Here is a 19,919-nt window from a genome sequence, read left to right on the forward strand (position 1 = left end):
TAAGTTAGCAGAGAGGATGGACAATGTGGCTCTAGAGTTGACGATGCTGGGTGTAATGTTAATCGGTTAGTTTCATTATCTGATAAACATAAAATATTAGCATATACATATGCTCACGTCCAGCAACATTAGTATCAGCAGGCAAAGAAAACTCAACTTCTCACTAGAGGTAGAGAGAGAGAAATTTAAGTGTTAGTAACAGGTGTATGAGATTTAGTTCCAAACGATTTGAATTTTAGAAAGGCAAGCCAACGAATCAGATCAGTGGTTCTAAATTGGGAATGGTTTCCCCCCGCCTGCGGCACACCAGCAACGTTTGCAGACAGTTTTAGTTGTCCCAGTGTGGAGGAGGGAGCCATCGGCGTCTAATGCGTGGAGATCAGGGGTCAGGGGTGCTGGTACCTTCCCACCATGTACAGGGTGGCCCTCCCTGACAAACTATCCAGACCTAAATGTTAGCAGTGCCAGGGTTGAGAATCTGTGATAGACAGGACTGTAATTTTGAGTTTTTCTTTGGTTTAGAGCACAAAATAACTTGGATACTTTTTCAAAACTTGATGTTTGCTTCTCTGTGTTTATGGTCTCTAAGCTTCCAGCAGCTGGTGCCCTCTCACACCTCTCTTCTCTGATTCATGCAAACTCAGTGACTGCTATTTCAGCTTACTTTCTGCTGCTCTTCCTTTAAGTATGTAACTCATAGATCAATTATTTAGTTCTGGGGACTCTGGGAGCCCAAGCTGACCATTTTTCTTCCTATGATGTTATTTAATTATTTCATTACTGACGTAGCCATTTTTTCCCAGAAGTGTTTGTTATCTTCCCCCCAAACAGAATACGCCCTAAAATGACTATAGTGAACTGATTAAGTAAAAACTGACTCAAGTTTTTTAACTTAATTGAGTAAACTGAGCCATGTTTATTGTAGAATTATTTTAACTTTTCATGAAATGAAGGAATATTTTCTGTTCCAGTAAGTTTAATATTTCTCTATTATTGGGGGGGGGAGAAATCTCTGCTATTGAGAAACTGTTTTTGTTTCTCAGATATTAGTAAATGTGTTGACTTAGTCTGGCATAAATAGGGAACAGTATCTTTAGAGCTGGTACCTAGCTAATCCCATGACTTTTATGCTAACTTAGATGTAAGTTTGAACTAATAAAACTTGTGATGTCATATCACTTAATGTGTTACATGGTATATTTAAGTACATTACATATAGTAGATTTTACTTAGTGAAAAAAAGTCCTGAGATTTGCTTTAGAGCGACCAAGATTAAATCCATGTTCAGTCGTTTACTTGTGTGACTATGAGCAAGTTATTTAGCTACTAGGAGTCCTAATTTCTTAATCTAACACTATCTTATGGAATATTATAAAAAAAAATAAGATACTTAATGCAAAATGTCTCACATGGTCCCTGACACTCGAGAGGTACACAATAAATAGAGTGGATATTGTTGTTAATATGTGAAAATTTGATTTTCTAATAAAACTGAAACGTTCCTAATTCTTTAGAGAATTTGATCAGGACCATTTGTACCATATTGTGGTTCATGTTACCATTTGATACAGAAGCAACATACCCTAAGGCATTTGTTCATTTAGTAAATAAAGGTTCATTTTGTTTTTTTTTTTTTTTCCCCATGTGGATACTGAGTTATTCAGGTTTCTATTTTGATTTGTTTTCCCCAAGTACTTCAATTTCCCCATAGGACTGCTTTCAACTTTTGTAAATAAATAACAAATGAACTCATAGATGTGAATCTATTTCTGGTCTCTCCATTTTGTTTTATCGATTGTTTGTCTGTCTTTATGCCAATATCAGATAGAAAAGATGTTTAAATGTGAGCAAAATTTAGAATTCATGTGTGTGAGAGGTGTTACATTTGCCATATGGTTCACCCAATTTTATTTAGGATTAAAAATCTGAAATCTAAAATATCAAAATGGCAGGCATTATTTTGATAACTGAGTGTATTAATGAGGATATGAATAAAATAATTTTCTTAGGCCTCTTTAAGATAAACAAAATTTCATACAAGTATTATTCTTGAATAAACAGTAAGCAACTGAAAGGCTGATTGATGATACTTGGTATGTACAATGTTTTATTTGTTATTCTTTGTCATGGACCATTTGTAGCCATCAACTAAAATGTAAAAAAATGGAGAAAAGAGATTCTAAAAATATTAACCCCAATGGAAGACTTTAAAGGAAAGGAGAAATCCCTATCACAGTGACTTGCAGAAAATAAGCAACAATAAATATATGCTGGATGAACTGATGCATGCACGAAAAAAATGAATGCTCCTGAAATACAGGTTGCTCTGATCATAATCTATAATGTTATGATTGACATAATGGCTACTTTCATATAATGGCAAAGGCTGAACATCCTGAGATAATATGGCAATTTTAAGAAATATTAGATTTTGAAATGGGGTATGAGTATGTACTGTGTTTGTCCTTACCTCACCTCTCACAACTGTATAAGGCAGTGTATATTCAAACTGTTCTATTTCCAAAATTTTTTCCCGTCTCTTTAAAGGTGTCCTATCTAAAAAAAAAATCCATCTCATACTGACTTATCTTTCCCAACTCACTTTCCCAACAGTTTCACACACACAAAAGCAACAGTTTTCTATAAATCTTTGGATGGTAGGCTAATTCCAAGTCAGTTAGGTGCTCACAGTGTGATAAAATGATAATGTATTCCTCTTTCTGAAGTTTGGATTTAGTTCAGACCTTGGAATGTGGAATTACAACAAAACAAATTTCACCATCTGGAGGTTTGCAAGTCGTAATATTTTTTACCTTTATTGTCACTGCATCTCTTTACAAATTCATAGGTACGTGAGAATACACATGCACTGTTCCCTGCAGTTTGTCAGCACAATAGACATTTATGACAAGTAAATTGTGAAGAAAACATTTACAACGAATATGATTTTGATGATAAGTTGTACCTTTAAAGTAGAAATACAATTTCCCAGACATCTAATGTTTATATTACAGACTTAGGAAGAGACTTTTCTCATTTGAAGAATTAAGTGTGCGGACAGTTCCAGAGTAACAAAACCCTACCAGCTACAACTGACTGCACCACTGTAGAGCTCAACCCTATGGAAAACCTAGCTTTTCTTCCCTAGCTGCTAATAAGCTTCCCAAGTTGCTAAAAAGCTGACTTACCATATGTATGATGCCTCATAAAGACAAGTCTATACAACATCCTTGGCTAGTCATGTTCAGATACAGCAGACCTTCTAGCTAATGGGAAAGTTAGACGCAAGATGTCTGAAGCTTGAAATCAGTGAAATTTTGAAGCATAAATGTTGACAATTATTTCAAGGGTTTGTAAACATGAAACAAGAGCTTACCATTTGAAATTTTCTAATTGGCCCAAAGTCATTTTCCTAACAACATTTTTGGTTAAAATTTGGGAGGAGGTGAAGTTGACATGGGTGGAGTCTGCTTCAGGAAGAACCATCATTCTTAATTTTTGCTAAGAGCCTACTGAAACAGTTTAAATTCTATGGAAGACAGTATATTTACTTAATTCCTTTAGTTCCTCCAGTAGAAATCAGGAGTCATGGTCGTTATTCAGTTGGTATGTAATTAAATTTTGTTTAAGTGAGTTTTCTGAGAAGACACTAAAGAAAATTTAGGACTTTTCAGATCAAGATAACAAAAAAGAGGACATAAAACAGCACTTGTATACTCCCATAGTATCAAGACTTTGCTTCTTCTGAATAACACTCAAACCTGAACTCTGGAAATCAAGCAATAGGGAGCACTTTCGATATTCCTTCATTAATTTCTGACAAAAGTTATTCATATGTTCATTCATTCAAAAAAATAATTGTTGAGTACTAACACAAAAGCTAATTATTAATTTCTGAAAAAAAGTTATTCATATATTCACTCATTCAAAAAATAATTATTGAGCATGAAAACAAAAGTTCTTGGTACTGTGCAAATTGTTGGTAAGACAGAATAAGAAAGGACACCTATTCTCTAGGAGATCACCAACTCATACAGATTCCAGGTTAGTAAATGGTGTTTGTAAGCATTTACTCTTGTTATAGGTGCTATAAAAAAATAATGCAAGCACAATGAACACAGTGAAGAAAATCTGGTCAATCCCTCTTGAGAGTAAGTTGGTGAAAGTACAGAAAGTTTCACAAGGAAATGAAATGAAATTTGAGCAGAATTTTGGAGAAGCAAAAGGATTTTGGAAGATGTGATATAAAGAGAAAGAAACTTGAGAATGAAGAAATGCACATGGATACTTTGACAGATGATAAAAATGTAAGTTACAAAGCTAACATATCCTTTTGATGTAATGTTTCTATAGAGGGTATTGATATGCAACCTAATTTGAAATATAGTATGCCCTAAATTTAAGTGTGGGGATTATTGAAATATTTTTACTACTTTTACCTGAAGCCCTTTAAGTATTAAGAAAACAAAAATATAATCTCATAATGTGGAACGCTTTACTGATGATTTCTGTGTGATTCCTCAGAAAAGAATTTTCTTCATGCATAGGTGTTAATAGTCTGATCACGTACTTTAAGAACAGAGAATCACATTTCTAACATGTTATTGAAAGCAATTGTGGGGTAGTTTTAGGCTATAATCTTCTGAAATATTGCAGGATTTCTTTGCATTAACCTGTGCACATTTGAGCTAATACGTTTTGTTACTAGAATTTCACAGATCAAATTCACAGAGCAGTTTATATTCTCGCTCCCTCAGATTTACTAATTTAACAAGTGATTGGTTTGTTTTCAGTCATAACACATACATGTAACTGAGTTGTTTCCAATTTGGGAGGAAAAATGATGTCGTTTCTCAGAGTATAACATTAAGACCCTTGACTGCCAGGATGAACAGGTAGATTTGTCTTCTTTCTCCAATCCCCAGCCTCTTTCCCTGGTCTGTTCAAGTTTCCGGGGGTGAGGGTGGGTGTCGGTATCCAGATGTATCGCCTTGATGGCGGTGGCCTACGAAACTGGTGTGTTATCCTCCACAACAGGTTCTTTGTTGTTGCTGCATGTTCAAAAGATGGAGGTCTGCAATCACTGTTTAAGCATAAGTGTCTACAGAGAGTCCCCTTTTTATCACTCACCTTCAACTATTAACACCCTCTGAAAATCTGCGGGTCTTCAGCTGTGTGTCTGGGTGGGTCCTGCTTGCACTGCTTTCACTATTGTCACAACAGACCTTTGCTCTTTCTGATGCTATTCCTGATGTGCTCTTGGTTTTCCTAAAAATATAAAGGAATCATTTACATTTACAAGTGAAGGTTTAAGTGAATTAATAGTGATAATCTAGCGAGGGATCCTTTTGATATTTTTAAAAATTCTATGTTCTCAGAAAGCCTACTGAAGAATGAAAGCATTGACCATGAACTCTTTTTGGGTGAGTAGAGAACAATAGATAGAAGGCTTCATTTTTGGTGATGTGGGCTGATAGCAGAGAGTCTGGTCTCAGCCAGGCCCCTGCCAGCCAAATAAAGAGAAGTTGGGGTGGGGGCAACATTCATGTCTGAATCTGTAGATTTTTTTCAGATGAGTAATTTAACTTCATAAAAGTAAAAATAGATAAGATATAATCCTTTGCTCTACAGAAGCTTATAATTTAGTTGAATACATGGAGGAATACAGAGTAAAATGCAGTAAAATCCTATAGGTGGGGGAGGGATGGCTGATTAGTAGAGCAAAGTAAGTAACAAGCAAGGAAGGAAAAGGGCCCCAAAGTAGCACCGTATTAGTGCAATATTAGTACATTATTAGTACATGGCATTATGTTTTGGAAGCACTGCTTTAAATTCTGTCCGGAAATACGGCATAGAGGATGCTATCCGTGCACTCCCAAGGTCTCCTTCACTGGACCAGTGTACCTTCCTCCTGCTCTTGACTGTTGGCTCAGAGTCTCCCCACCCCCTCAGCCCGAGCACTGCCCTCCCCTGAACTGGAACTGCTTCTGCAGGGAATTTTGCATCACAGCAAGATCCCAGTGCTGGTGGACTCGGGGACTCCCTGCCCCTCTTGCCTCACGGTGGAAACCTCACTCTCTTCCTGCGAGCATTTCTTTAATACATCACTTTTAACATAATGACCACCTGAGTAGCTCTGCTTTTTGGAATCCCACCTACCAGAATTTATTCTTGGCAACAGATTATAAGGACAGGGTCTGAAGGAGTCTATTTATTGCTAATAGACTGGCAATAAAAGCCCCAATAAGGAAGATAAAGTTATCAGTGGACCCTGGGATGCTGTGACAGTGACTGCTCAGATGTCCACCAGTTACCTAGTACAGGCTGTTTATGGAAGGGAATTCACTCACTGGTGCAATATTTCTAATGTTTCAGAGGCACAATGTAAATAGTAATGATAAGGACTGTGGAACTTGATAGCTGTTGCTAAGTTTAAAGAGAGGAAATTAGAGACTGAAACTTATGATCATCCTTCAGAGGGTCTGAAAGCTTCCTGGGCGGCTCTCTTGGACACCCTTCACGCCCAGAGCCAGAGGGAAGACAGAGGTGACGACTGGATACAGGATCAAATTGTGAGACTAGGAGATCTGTAAAGAAGGTGGAATTTTAGTCTAGGCAAGTTCCCAATGCCAAAAACAGAGTCTTACTAAGAAAGGAGCGAGGCTGAACTTCAGACTGGGATATCTCACTCAAAACCCTCAATTCACTGCTTAGCCTTGATTCTATCCTACTCTACCTCCCACCTATGGTGAGGTCTTAAATGAGGCAGAGGTCTTACAAAACAATGCCTGCCCTCTTCGGGATCTGCCCCACCTACCTTCTTCATCATCCATAGTTAGAGAAGAATGTGACACATTTTCAAGTGAAACCATTTTCTAGTTAGAGAAATATTTGGGTAACGATAGTGATTTGAGTAATAAAAAGCACTTATGCTTAAAATTCAAAAATCCTTATGGAAACGCTGACCTTTATTTATTATACTTGGTATGAGCCATGCTAATCAGGCCAGCATTAGGCAAAGCCTGACTGTGTAAGGGCTTGGCCTTCTACAGGAAGAGATGGATTATATGCCAGATAAGCTGCAAGACTCAGCTGATGTTTATCAGCAGGAAAATGGAAAATATACGCCCAGGGGTGTATTCTGAGAGTGCCGGAACAAAGAGGACAGACTAGAGACTGAGAAATGGAGTTTTGGATACGAGAATATTTTCTCATGATACAGGATTTAACACTCTGGCAACGGGCTTAGCAAGTATGGCTAATGCACTGTTGGACTGGCCCTTGTAATCTTGGGAAGTTAAATGGCCCACACTAATTGATGTGGGGAACCTAGAAATCTAACAGACTGGAGTAAAGGATAAAAAACTCAAAGAACTGGGCATACTAGATTGGTTCCACCATAAAAGATTGGAAATCCACGAGATGACAGTTTCCCAAGGTGAAAAGAAATGTGCTTGTAAGGAGGCCACCAGCATCCCTGAGAACTCAGCCGTGGTGGTCCTTTCTCCTCAGGGCTGATGGGATGACAGGAACCCAGCATAGCAAAAGCCAGGTGGCAGCACTTCACTGCCGGAAGAAATGTGGATGTAATTACCAAAATAAGAAGCAAGGTCTGAATAGCTGCCAGGGGCACCTGGCTTGCCGTGATCAGTGGAAATGCTAGAGGAACATGACGTTCTCAGGTCAAAATGGATAGGCAGCCAGCAAAAGAGCTGGATGTATACAGGGTCCCCCCACAGTCCAAAAGTAGAGCATTCCTTTGAAACCTTTCAGAAGACGAAATGGCACATAGTGAACCAGCGGTCACCTTAGGGGAACAACTTGTCAAGGGATGCACAAAATAAATTGAGATAAAGCACCAGCGCTCACACGGTTCAAAGGTACAGCGGCTTGATGCTGAGAAGCTGAGCATAGTTCCGGGAAAGGAGCTTGGCGGTGCCACTCTTGCAGCTCAGGGTGTGCTTTCTTTGTAAAGACTCCCTGCAAAACAAACACTGAACCCAATTTTTGCTTTTTGCCTATTTTTTGTAAAAATGAAAATCCTCCTCAGATTCCTTTCAGTTAGTGAAAACAGGTACTAATGTAGGTCTTCTGTAAAAGTGAGGTGGCAAAAGGCAAACTTTCAAAAAGCAGGAAATACCTTATGTATTAACAATGAGTAAGCAGGATGCTCCCCGGTGGAGAGTCAAAATCCTTAGCTTGGATTTTAGAATTGAGCCTATGTTCAGATGTAGAACTATTTGATTAAAGGAGAGAGTGGGTATCCGTGAAGAAAGACCTTGCCACAAGGGCGGATGACAATACGTGCTGTTGATGCCCCTGCATAGGACCAGTTTTCCATTTCGTCAGATGCTGGGAGTGGTGGTTTCTGAGGACTCACAGCTGCCCCTCGTACAGCATGTTGGCTTTGGAGGAATGGGAGCTGCCTTGCTCAGGAGCTCATGAGCTCCTGATCTCCAACTCCAGGGGGCTGTCAGAGGGGACTGACTGGCTGGCACAGGGTGCAAAGGGCTGGCCCCCTTGCCTCAATCGGGACTAGAGGGGTGGTGCAATTGATGCTCCAGGATGCAGCTGGTCTCCAGCTGAGACCACATCCTTGCTTGGCTTCCTTTCCCTGCCCTACTTTCTTTCCTCCTTTCCCTTTTTCCTAAAAGTACTTCCTTGATAAATCACTTTCACTAGTGATTTCACCAAGGCACCATTTGGGCTCTTCTTTTAGAAAACTCAACTTTAGAGCTGTGTTCAAAGTGAAAATCCTATTTGCAACCAGAGGCAGAAGAGGCCTGATGGAAGGTTTTTGTATCCTGTGTGCTCCTCTCAGTGTCTGGTGCCCGGCTGAAGGACAGTAAAATAATCCTGGCTCTCCCAGTTGCTAGAGTGCACAAGTGATGGCTCCTCTACATATGCCTTAGTCACAGCGTCTGTAAATTTAAAATAATAATAGTGTATATGAAATAGTACATCTATGAAATATACTCACCACAGGGTCTGGCTCAGAATAAGTGTTCAATACATGGTAGCTATTTTTATTATTTACTTTGTAATAGCTATTAGGGGCTATGCCTTCATGAGACCCACTATAGGATTTCATATTAATGATACTTGTAAACATTAAATGAATGCTTATCTATGTGCTAGGCACTGTCTTAAAGCATTTTACGTGCACCCATGTAATCATTTCAGTTGCTCTAGGAGATTAGTAATATTCATATTTATACTTTGCATACAAGGAAACTGAGGAATATGTGTGTACTTGGCTTGCCTGAGTTCTCACAATTGGTGAACAGTGGAAATGGGATAATCACCCAAAACTCTGGTTCCAGAGCCCACACTCTCAACCACTATGCTTTGCTGTCTCACTGTCATAAAGCCTAATGATGACAAAATATTTAAGAACTAATTTGAAATATAAATATTGTGTCTCCCTTAATGCCATCATCATTTTTCTTTCAATACTTTTTTGGGAGTATTCAAGGATAGACTACATTTGCAGTAACAAAAAATCCTGGTAAATACCTTTTATTTTTTCCATTTGGTTCTTATTGTGATGCAAAAGTGGTTTGGATAGGAAATATGTGACTATTATGGTTTATCGGAGGAAATTTGGAGAGAGCTTTGTACTAAATCTGCTTATATAAGTCCTATTTTTTTCTATATAGAACTTGAAACTTTGCAAATTCTTTCTTATGGTGAAGATAGCTTTTCAGAACTATTTTGTATTTTGATTTGTAGGAAATTCTTTAAATAAGATAGGAAAGAAAATGCCTTCTTTGATTTCTGTCTTTTTTAAAATTTCTTTTGATGATAGAAACTAGAAAGCTGATGGTTAAAATTATATAACAACACATTTGTGGTCAATTTCATATAATCAACACATTTTCCTAGTTCCAAGTGAAGTGTACTATTGAAGATGTAATTGTAATAGTAACTCAGTGTATATGCCTGCTATTATGTGAATCAGCTAATCTGTACAGTAATGCTCTGAAGTAAGTATTATGACCCTCATTTTATTATGAGGAATCTGGGGCTCTGAGGGTGCAAGGAAATAGCCACATTCACAGGGTCTATAACACATCAAAGCCCATCCTCATTTTAATCAATATATAATGCCGTTTCCCTGAAGAGGGAAGTCAGAATCATTCAATTTCTAAGAAACGTAGGACCTGCAGTAGACATATGGAGAAGTAGTGGGTAGAAGAAGAACTATGTTTTCTGCTAGTTGTGTTACACTGATTGACAGAACTAGAAGAATTCAGATACATATTTTTGACTTTTGGACAAGTTGCTTCCCGTTGATGTGTTATAGGATGCAACTTTAAATGTCTAAACATATAGTTTATTTAATTAAGAAAAATCAGTCAAATTGTTTGGTTTGAGGTAGATTTATTAGAAGGAGTAAAGGCAGTGTGCAAACAGCAGTGTATGGAATTAGATAGACCTGGATTTGCATTGTGGCTTTTCTTCTTGTGATAATTCCTAACCTATTTGTGTCTCATTTTCTTCTCCTTTAAAATGAGGATAATACTGCCTACCACCTAGAGTTGTGGAGGAAATTAAAAATCGTGCATTTGGTACATGATCATTATTGCTACCACCGTTGTTAGATTTTATATACACCTTATGACAACCACACTACAAAAGTTTGATATGTTTTTTCCCCTTTATTAATAGCATTATGGTGCATAAAATCCAATCATTATGATCAACAAGGTAGGTGGATTAAACTATTTAAAGTAGTCTTTGTTACTTTAGTACCTAGGAAGGTGTTTGTATTACAAGTTTCCTTGTATTGCTGTACAAGTACCACAAACTACATGGCTTAAAACAACAGAAGGTTATTCTCTCATCATTTCTGGAGGCCAGAAGTCTGATACCAAGGTGTTGGCAGAACCATGATCCCTCCAAAGATCATGGAGTACGAGGCTCCCTTGCCCCTTCTGGTTTATGGTTGGCTCATGGATGCATCACTCCAATCTCATGCCTCAAATGTTACAGGGATGTCTTCCATGCCGGTGTGTAAATTTTAGGGCCCACCCTACTCCAGTACTCATTTTAACTTAACTAATTACAGCTATACTGTCTCTGTTCCCATATAAGTTCACATTCACAGGTATCAGGGGTTAGGACTTCATCATAACTTTGGGGAGAACACAATTCAACTAATAATAATAATATATAAGTGATTTTCAAAAATTGCCAAATTAATGGCTCTATTTCAATGAATCTAGCATTCCCCCTTGTCGTTCTAGTCCATGAATCAACCTAACATGAAATCATCTTCACTCCATTTTTCACTCCTCCCTCACCCCCAGACCCCTGTGGTTATTTCCAGAGTGGCTATGGGCTTCCCTCAGACCATATAGTCTTCCAGTTGCTACCTTGCATCATGCATTCCCTGGACGATTCCTTTGTTTGGCACATACTAGAATATTTTTGCCCAAATTATTTACTTGGTTGTAAGAATCACTAACACAGTTGTTATACTGTGTCATTTGCCAATGTCTGAGAATAGATTATATACAGATAAATTTTTATTCATCATCAAAATGATAATTTACAGACCTTCAGATGACACAAAAATTGATCAATTTCCTGGAATATTTAAAATATTCCACCATAGTCATATTTGTTAAGTCTGAAATATATTATACTCACATGCATACTGTAGGGGATATTATTGGTAAAGCCAGAGCTCGGTAAATCACAATTCTGCTACAAGGCAGTGTCTTTATCTATAAAATTTCCTGCTGTCCTTCCTTCTGTGATATAATTTTCTTATTCACTAATTTGTATATGTTGTGGAATAGATGTATATTTATTTACAGCTCCCATAAATTTGCCATACTTTCATAACTTTAGTACAGACTGCCAATCAGTGGCTCAGATAATTTTTTTGTACTAAAAAAAGTAAATTTCAAAACTAGTTCTGGAATAATTAACGATTATTGTCTCATGAAAATAAACTGTTTAGAAAAAAATTCTTTGTTCTTATGTTCAAAATATATTTTTGGTCTGTCAAGCATTTTCAGTGCCAAGTGAACTATTTTTTTTTCAATAAACTCATCCAACAGATATTTGTACCAGCACCATGGCAAGCATTTGAGAGTAATATAGATACATAAATCAGGGTCATGACCTCAAGGAGATAAGGTTCTAGGAGGGGAGAATATGATGGTATAAACTACCGATAGCTACTCACTACAAGACAGAATGAAACCAATGCTATACAGAAATGTGAGATGCTATATGTGAAACAGGAAAAAGTGGTTGTCCGATTCAGACAGAGGCTTCAGGTAGGAGAAAACTTTGGGGGTCTTTGCAGGATAAATGGAATTTCTAAAGGGGAGACTACTTCAGGAGAAGGTACAAGCATGGACTCAAGTACCCATTAAATTCATCAAATATCTATGAAATGGATTTTATGGGCAGTAATCTATGCTTGGTATTGAGGTGGCTACTGAGATGAATTAGAAAAAGGACTTGTTCTTAATGAATATGTACTCTTTACAAATATAAAATTCAGCTGAAATAATTGAGGAAAGAATTTTCTAGGGGCTGGATATAGATCCAGTTCGGCCAAAAAGACTGAATTCACAAAATCTTAATGTGACTTTCCAACTTCCTTTGCCTACCATATTGCAGCCTAGGTAGAATGTTTTATCATGAAAATTATTTGTTTTGGTTTACAGTGATGCTAAAGGGTGAGGGTGCATTATCCCAAAACAGACTATTTACTGTGTGGTTCAATTAATGTTCTCAAACATGGCTCACTGCAGTGTTTCTTTAACTTCTGTGGTTTTTTGCTTTTTTTTCTTCACTTTCAAGACAGACCTAAGCCATTATTCCTCAGCCCCACTCGTATGGCTCATTTATCTCTGTAAATCATTTTGTTTACAAATCTGTATTATTTGACATTTCTTGACTTATATGTCTGTCCCTGTTAGGTGGTCATTTCTTGTAGGATTCCTATTTAGCTTCATTTGATAAGAATATTTTTCAAAAAGTAAAATTATGACTCTCATACAATAAAAAATGAACATGTATCAGATATTTTTATTTAACTCAGTTACTGAGAGAACCAGTAGAAGTTCAAACTGGTTCAGAGGAGATTCCAGAGTATAGACATATAGCTAGGCCATTGAAAACATGAAAATGAATTTGCTAATAGATTCAAAACTGATCAATATCCACAGGGTGGAAATTAATTTAATCTCCATGGGCCAAATTGTGTTTCCGTGGACAAGAAGTATTTTCATTACTATCAGTTTTTTTTTTTTTTTTTTTTTTTTTTTTTTTTACAATTTACAGAATTGTAAGATCCAGTCCAAGAAAGGGCTCAGACATCTGTAGAATTAGAAACTTGGAAAGGTTTGCTAGAAAAATGCTCTGCTTTCTGTTGAAAGGACATACATGAATAAATCTTTTTGACCATTTCAAAAGTTTCAGAGGCTTCTACAATGACATGTATTTTTATACATCTTTGTTAGAGGTTTAGCCTCTTTCCTAATCAAGTAATGAGAATTCTACCTAAGGCAGCAATAGTGTAGCAAAAAGAACCTTTGAATTGGTACCAAAACAGTTAGAAATCTGTATTGGAGTCCCAGCTCTGTCATTAAGTAGTTATGTAATATCAGGCACATCTTACCTTCTTTGAACTGTATTCTTTTTGTCTGTAAAATATGGGGGATAATATGAACTCTGAAAACTTACTTTGAGAACACAAAATTTAAAATGTGCAAATGCTTTCTAAAGTATAAAGTGCTTATCTAAAAGTGAATTGCTATTTTTATGATATTTACTACCAGGTTTTTCTGTGGATGTACATTGCTTCTATTTTTTTTTTTTAATCCACTAGCGTACCATTAACTAGATTGCTGTGAGAATGATGCCTCTTGGGAAGGGAAAAAAAAAAATCTAACAAACGCTTCTGCATTTAACCCTATTTTTAACTCTGTAATAATCCTAGAATAACTACTCGCTTTTTTGGAAGTTTTCCAACTGAAATACCTGTATTAAAGCTTCAGGGATTTATCTTTTTCTTTACAGAAGGCTTCATGCTATGAGCAATACTTTTAAAGATGTCTAGGGCTCTAGCTCGATGTGCTCTCTAAATGAGGAGCACTGGGATATGAGTTTTATTCTGATCTACTTTTGAAAATATTTTAGTGAAGAGAATGATTTTCATAGATTTCCTCTTTATGCCGAGTTTAATAGAGGTCTTCACAGAGCAATCACTTCATTTAAAGAAGAAAATAGATTTTTGATCTATTGCACACCTGCTGGTTTCTGTGAAGTGCTGTTTTCTCTGGTGTATAGTTTTTATTTTTTTGGCTAGTTACTAATGTGAAAGGTGTGGAGTTGATAATATGTTAAAGATTTTAGGTAAGAATTTAAAAGCTCCTGAGGCAGAAGACTCAAGCTATAACTGCATGAGGGATTTTGAAGGCTTTCATCTACAATAATCCTTTCATGGTAAGGTGATGAGTCAGAAAGGGGGAGTTGATGTGAAAAGAATTCACAAGAAGATAAAGTAGAAAGAAGGCTGATAAATAACAAACACTAAACCACTGATTAGTTCACAAGCTTACTTTCAGGTCATAATAGTTGAATGTCATGGGTCTCCCACTCTCCTCTTCTTTCTTTTTCTTTTTTCCTTTCCCCTGTGTACCAACACCTATACTATTTCTCACTATTGACCAAAAAAAGAAGAGCAGGGTACGATGAAGTGGAAATTCAATTTAATCGATGAGAAAATGGAATCTTAATATCATTCCATGAAAGTGTTACAATAGAGAGAAGTGTAAGAAAGAAGTTAGTGAGACACGTAGTCAATCGTCATTCTGTCCCCCATGGATTCTCAGTGCATGTGCTCCAAAAAGATCCAACTGCACCGCACCCTAGCTTAGTCCTTGTAGACAACTCCCTGAACTGAGTTATCCTAATAAAGAAAAGAATGGAAATAGTGACTCTAATAGAATGTAAGACATCATTTTCCCTTTTGTCTCAGATTTTTAACAGATTCTCCAAGTCATTTCAGCAGGTGTGAAACACCCTCCCATACTGAAGAGGAATTTCGGGTTACCTATGAAAGATGTTGAAAGAAAGTCTGAAACCAGTTATGCAAGTCAGGCTTCATCACTCACCCCCTGCAGTAAAGGAGATGGCATGGAATGTATTGGAGGTTCGATAAGGCTGTTGAGAGAATCTGTTTGGAGAGTATAAACGTACTGTGTGGTTCCCCATTCCTTGGTGAAGGGCGGGTTGGCAGACTGGGGAGGCCAAGAGAAGTTCTGGCATCAACTAACACTCAGAAAATATCCACAACATGTACCACCACACAGGCACAAAATTGCATTTCTGTCTTTATTATGTCTAGTGTTTTGCTGAAAAGTAATTAAATCCTTTTGGGATTCTGTTCCTAACAGTTACACAGGACAATACTTTTTCAGCAAAATGAAACTTAATAGGTATATTTTTGTAATTAAAAACTTACTTGAAGTGTCTAGTCAAGGATAGGGATTCAATTAGTATTTGTGGATTTATGAATAGACATTGGATTTTAGATGGAACTGACAAACTGGCAGGATGGCCCCAGGGAAATGTATTTTTAGGGGATTAAGGGGCATCTAATGAAGGAACTTGTCTTAGGGGAAGAAGTAACCAGGAATGAATATCTAAACCTTGTAACAAAATTGAAGTCCTCAGACAAGAATCTTGAGAAAAATGCCAATTGCTATCAGAGTTCCTGCTAGCTATCTTGGACTTACATCTGGGTCCCAGAGAAAGAAGGGACTGTAAATAAAAATGAAAGATAAGTTTTACACAGCTCTGAAATGCTCTGGGGGACCCTTTAAAATAGTACAATACCAAAGAGAATTCTATTCTTCTTGCTGACAACACTCTCACCTCTCTCCTGTCCTTCCTCTAGCATGGTGTGGACCGACATGACGCTTCAGCATTCTGAAGCCTCAAAGGAGAGATACCGATCCTGCTGAAAGCTGGACTGGAAACAGCCCCAAGTGGGTGAGCACTCATGCTCCTGGAAACCGTGCACTGGGCAGAAAACAGAAGAGTTTCCCTGGTGACCAGCAGAATGTTCAGACATTGGAGAATTCCACTGGAGAGGTACAACGTTGGGTACAGGCATGGCTTGAAGGATTTCTGGGGACTTGGCAGAGGGCTATAGACAGTAGATCAGTGAAAGAATTGGCATACTACCGTTACTTAGTTTAAAGTGGACTTTCACATACCCCATGGAGTCGTGAGGAATGTGGAAATGCTGTTTACAGAGAGGAAACTCATTTATTTTATGAACCTGATTATTTTTCAAATCTCTCAAAGAAGTGAGGAGGTTTAGCTGGCCATATAAGAATTTATTTTAGCAGCATGAAAAATAAATTAGTTATGTGGGCTGAAATATATGCACAATGTGAGAATTGTGAGTTAAGTTTTACTTGGGACAAAAGGAGGATTATAGCCTGGAAGCCAGCATTTCAGATAGCTCTGAAGAACCGCTCTGAAGAGTTGGGGGGAAGGTCAGTATATATGTGATTTTGGGGAAGGGGGTACGTGCAACCAAGTACACATTTTTGTAGCAATGTGAATGTGTGCTGCTAGTCTCCTGAAGGTTCCTGCTAGTCACAAGGAGCAGGTGGCTTCATTAATGATTTTAGTGCTTTTCTAGATATAAGGAGATGTAAGAATTGGGGCTCTTAAAATCATCTCCTGAAAATAACTATCTGAAGGCTTGTTCTGCAAGCTTTTCCCAGAGCACAGAGGGCCTCATTCCTGATCTCCACCCTGAACTGCTTTCAGGGTGTGTGGGAGGTCGGCGGCAGCAGTGGCTCATGATTTAATCCTTGTAGAGACAGATGGCAAGTGCCAATGTTTATTTGGCAATTTTTAGTTATTTTGTGCCATCTTTCCACAATATTTGCATGGTCAAAATTCCATTTCTTATTCCACAAAAGAGGATTTATAAGGCAATGAAATCCTGAAAATACAGTCTATCTCAGCCTAATGTGCCACTAGATGGTTTAAAAAGAAAAAAAAAGAATAGAAAAGAAAAGGGAAAAGGCTAAAACAAGCAACCGTGGCTCCTTGCCCAGTGTTTTATTTCCTGGGAAAAAGCTGTTGGAGATCAACACCTGCACATTTTCCAACATGATCTCACTTCATAATGGGTGTTTGGTGAGGGTGCTGTGGTTCCAGGTGTCCTTGTCTTTCCGTTTCCTGGCATTTGGAAATGTATCATTTCCATGACAAATGATTGCACCGGTTTTGGCAGGGAAGGGCCATTCTGCTGTGAGAAGATATGAAAAGGGGGCCTGTAGCTGAGGCCACTTCAGCATAACTCCTGTCTGCTTGGCTAGATCCTTTTGGACTTTGTGGGGTCGAGGTCCTGAATATATTGGTTCATACTGCAGCTGTGGCAATAAACAGCAAGCTAAGAAATTTCTGCTACCCTTTGAGTTAAACCCTCTTTTATGTTGGTCATCCAGCTTCTGCTATATAAATGGAAGAGACTATTTATGAAAAACTTAAAGTGGGTCATTGATGACATATCTTAATATTCCTCTAGTTCTTTTGAAGTATTTATGAAAATTGAAATACCAGCCCCCATGGAACTGATCAAGTTTTGCACATATATAATCCATTCTTAACACTTTCCTTTCCAAAAATCTGTACTGCAGGCTGAAGGAAAACCAAACCAAACCAACCAACCCCCCCATAAACAAACATACAAACAAACAAAAAGGCAACCTTTGTATTGAAATTGAAATCGATCAGGTACGCAAGTAGTATCTCCTCCTCCCTCCCCCCGTCACCCACTTCTCCACTACTACTTTGCTTCAGTGTAAATGCACAGAACAAAACTGTGTAGAGAATATTTATGAAAATACACTCTCTTGGTCTTTCATTAAATTTACAGAGAGGTGAGGGCAGAGCTGTTTGCAAACGATCTTTTCTATGTGAGTAGTTGAACAAGGGAAAAAACAGGCAAAATGGATGGAGACATACATGGGTGAGAGTTGGAACAAAGATATTTTAAAAGTTACATTTGAAGTCATAAGAAAAGAACGGATTCTCCAGCTAAAATGCTAGACAGGTGATACTATTTGCAATCTTCATTTACTAAGTAAATCTTACTAAACCCTTACCAAGTACAAGCTGCTGTTTTGAGCACTGGGAGTAAATTTTCTGTCCTCCAAGAGCTTATGAACTTCCTGGGGAGAGAAAAGTTCTATGCACATGAAACAGCTGACAATGCAGGTTAAATGCCTTTAAGAGTTTATCTAAATCCAAACTTAACTTAAAGGCCCATAAATGTATATTTCTAACCAACATTTATTTTCTAAGTTTCAAATATCCACCGGTATACTCAACATCTCCACCTGGATGTTGCAAGGGCCCATCACATTTAACATGCTTAAGAACTAACTAGTTATTTTCTAATGAAAACTGATTCTGTTTCAACATTTATTATCACACTAACTGATTTTACCATGCATCCACCTGCACAAAACAAAAATCCTGTGTTTCTTTGTATCAGCTATGATAGCTCCTTTCTCACTCCTGTATCTAATTCATCACCAATTCTTTTCTTCTGTTAAACATCTTAACTCTGAACATGTCTCCTTCTTCAGTGCCACCATTCCACTCCAAGCTGCGATCTTTTATTATATAGATTTCACTGTTGACCTAGAAACTGGTCTTTTTCCATCCACTTTGGACTCTTCCCCATTCTTTCTCCATTCTACAGGCAGAGTGATTTTTTTCCAAAATGCAATTCCTATGTTCTCTCTCTAAAGGAAATCTTTCAATGTCTGACATGCTCTTAGGATGAAGATCAAATTCTTAATAAAGTAGATGGGTTGATTTTTCTTAGGAACAAGAGACAGAAAAGGTGGCTCAAACTAGCTTAAGCAGAGATTTTTCAACCACGTTTATTTAGAAGTCCAGGAAAGAGACTCACTTCAGGCACAACTTGAAGCACCTGTTTGCCGTCCTCCACCCAGCAGAGCCTGGATGTCATAGGCTCCCTGCAACCCTCATTTGATGTTAATAAGAAATAACTATTTGCCATTTTAAGCCACTGATATTTTGAAGGTTTTCCCCCAGAGTTTAACCTAGAGAAAACTGAATGTAGAATCCAGTTCCAAAAGTGGGATATCTATAAATATGTTTCTGCCATAACAATACACCCCCCCAAATATATATATATTTATGGCACAGGGTATAGGGGCGGGGGGGGGGCAGTGAGAACACTGTCATAGAGGCTGGGAAAAAGGAGACCACAGGGTTCTATTGTGAAATATTTGGTAAAATGATCATCTGGAAGGCAGAATATATAACTTTGAGCTTTAGGTAAAAAAGGTTTTGAGCAAAGTAATGGCAGGTTCTTCAAGTAAGAAAGGAGCTTAGGGAAAAAAAAGTGTCTCCTAAGTGAGAAAGAAGGGAGAATACAGAAACTTAGAGACTTACAGAGTTGAAATGCATTGGTTCTTCACCTCGGCTGTTAAAAGATTTTGTAAGTGAGGTCAAACCCAAAGGTAACAACCAAATCGAGGGTATGGTCATAGAAACATAACCTCTGGACAGGACTAAATCAAAGGAATAAAAGTCAAAATGTTCCTTAAGTCTGATTTTATTACATGGACTTCAGTAAATCCTTTCAGTTCGACAAAATTTCTCAAAGATGAGAGTGCACTGCTGTTGTCTCTTGGAAACTTGATAAACACAAAGGAAGGAGAGTTGACAGAGTCATGTCTCAGAAAGAATTGTAAGGTTGCCTGTTGTCATGTGGAGCGGACTAGAATCAAAGAGATAAAAACTGGCAAGTTTTTGAGAGAGACATATCCCCAAGGTGTTGTGTATCTTGATTAAAAAGACTATAAATGTTCTAGACGTAAAATTTC

At 37.7% G+C, this 19,919-nt stretch overlaps 1 long non-coding RNA gene across 45 annotated transcripts in view; it reads left to right on the forward strand.

Moving 5' to 3' along the window:
- The window catches only part of LOC106730695, a 427,796-nt gene that overhangs the window by 187,559 nt on the left and 220,318 nt on the right, over positions 1–19,919 (forward strand). For 41 of the 45 annotated variants that reach the window (XR_004322743.1, XR_004322741.1, XR_004322724.1 and 38 more), the window contains 4 exons: positions 4,085–4,307; positions 4,794–4,895; positions 15,008–15,181; positions 15,929–16,125. This is a non-coding gene — a long non-coding RNA (uncharacterized LOC106730695). Of the gene's footprint in view, positions 1–4,084; positions 4,308–4,793; positions 4,896–5,378; positions 5,424–15,007; positions 15,225–15,928; positions 16,126–19,919 lie in introns of all 45 variants that reach the window. The other 4 variants (XR_004322704.1, XR_004322716.1, XR_004322714.1 and 1 more) reach the window with 4 other exon arrangements.

Source organism: Camelus ferus, chromosome 9, assembly GCF_009834535.1.
Source record: "Camelus ferus isolate YT-003-E chromosome 9, BCGSAC_Cfer_1.0, whole genome shotgun sequence".
In the NCBI taxonomy this organism is placed as follows: domain Eukaryota; kingdom Metazoa; phylum Chordata; class Mammalia; order Artiodactyla; family Camelidae; genus Camelus; species Camelus ferus.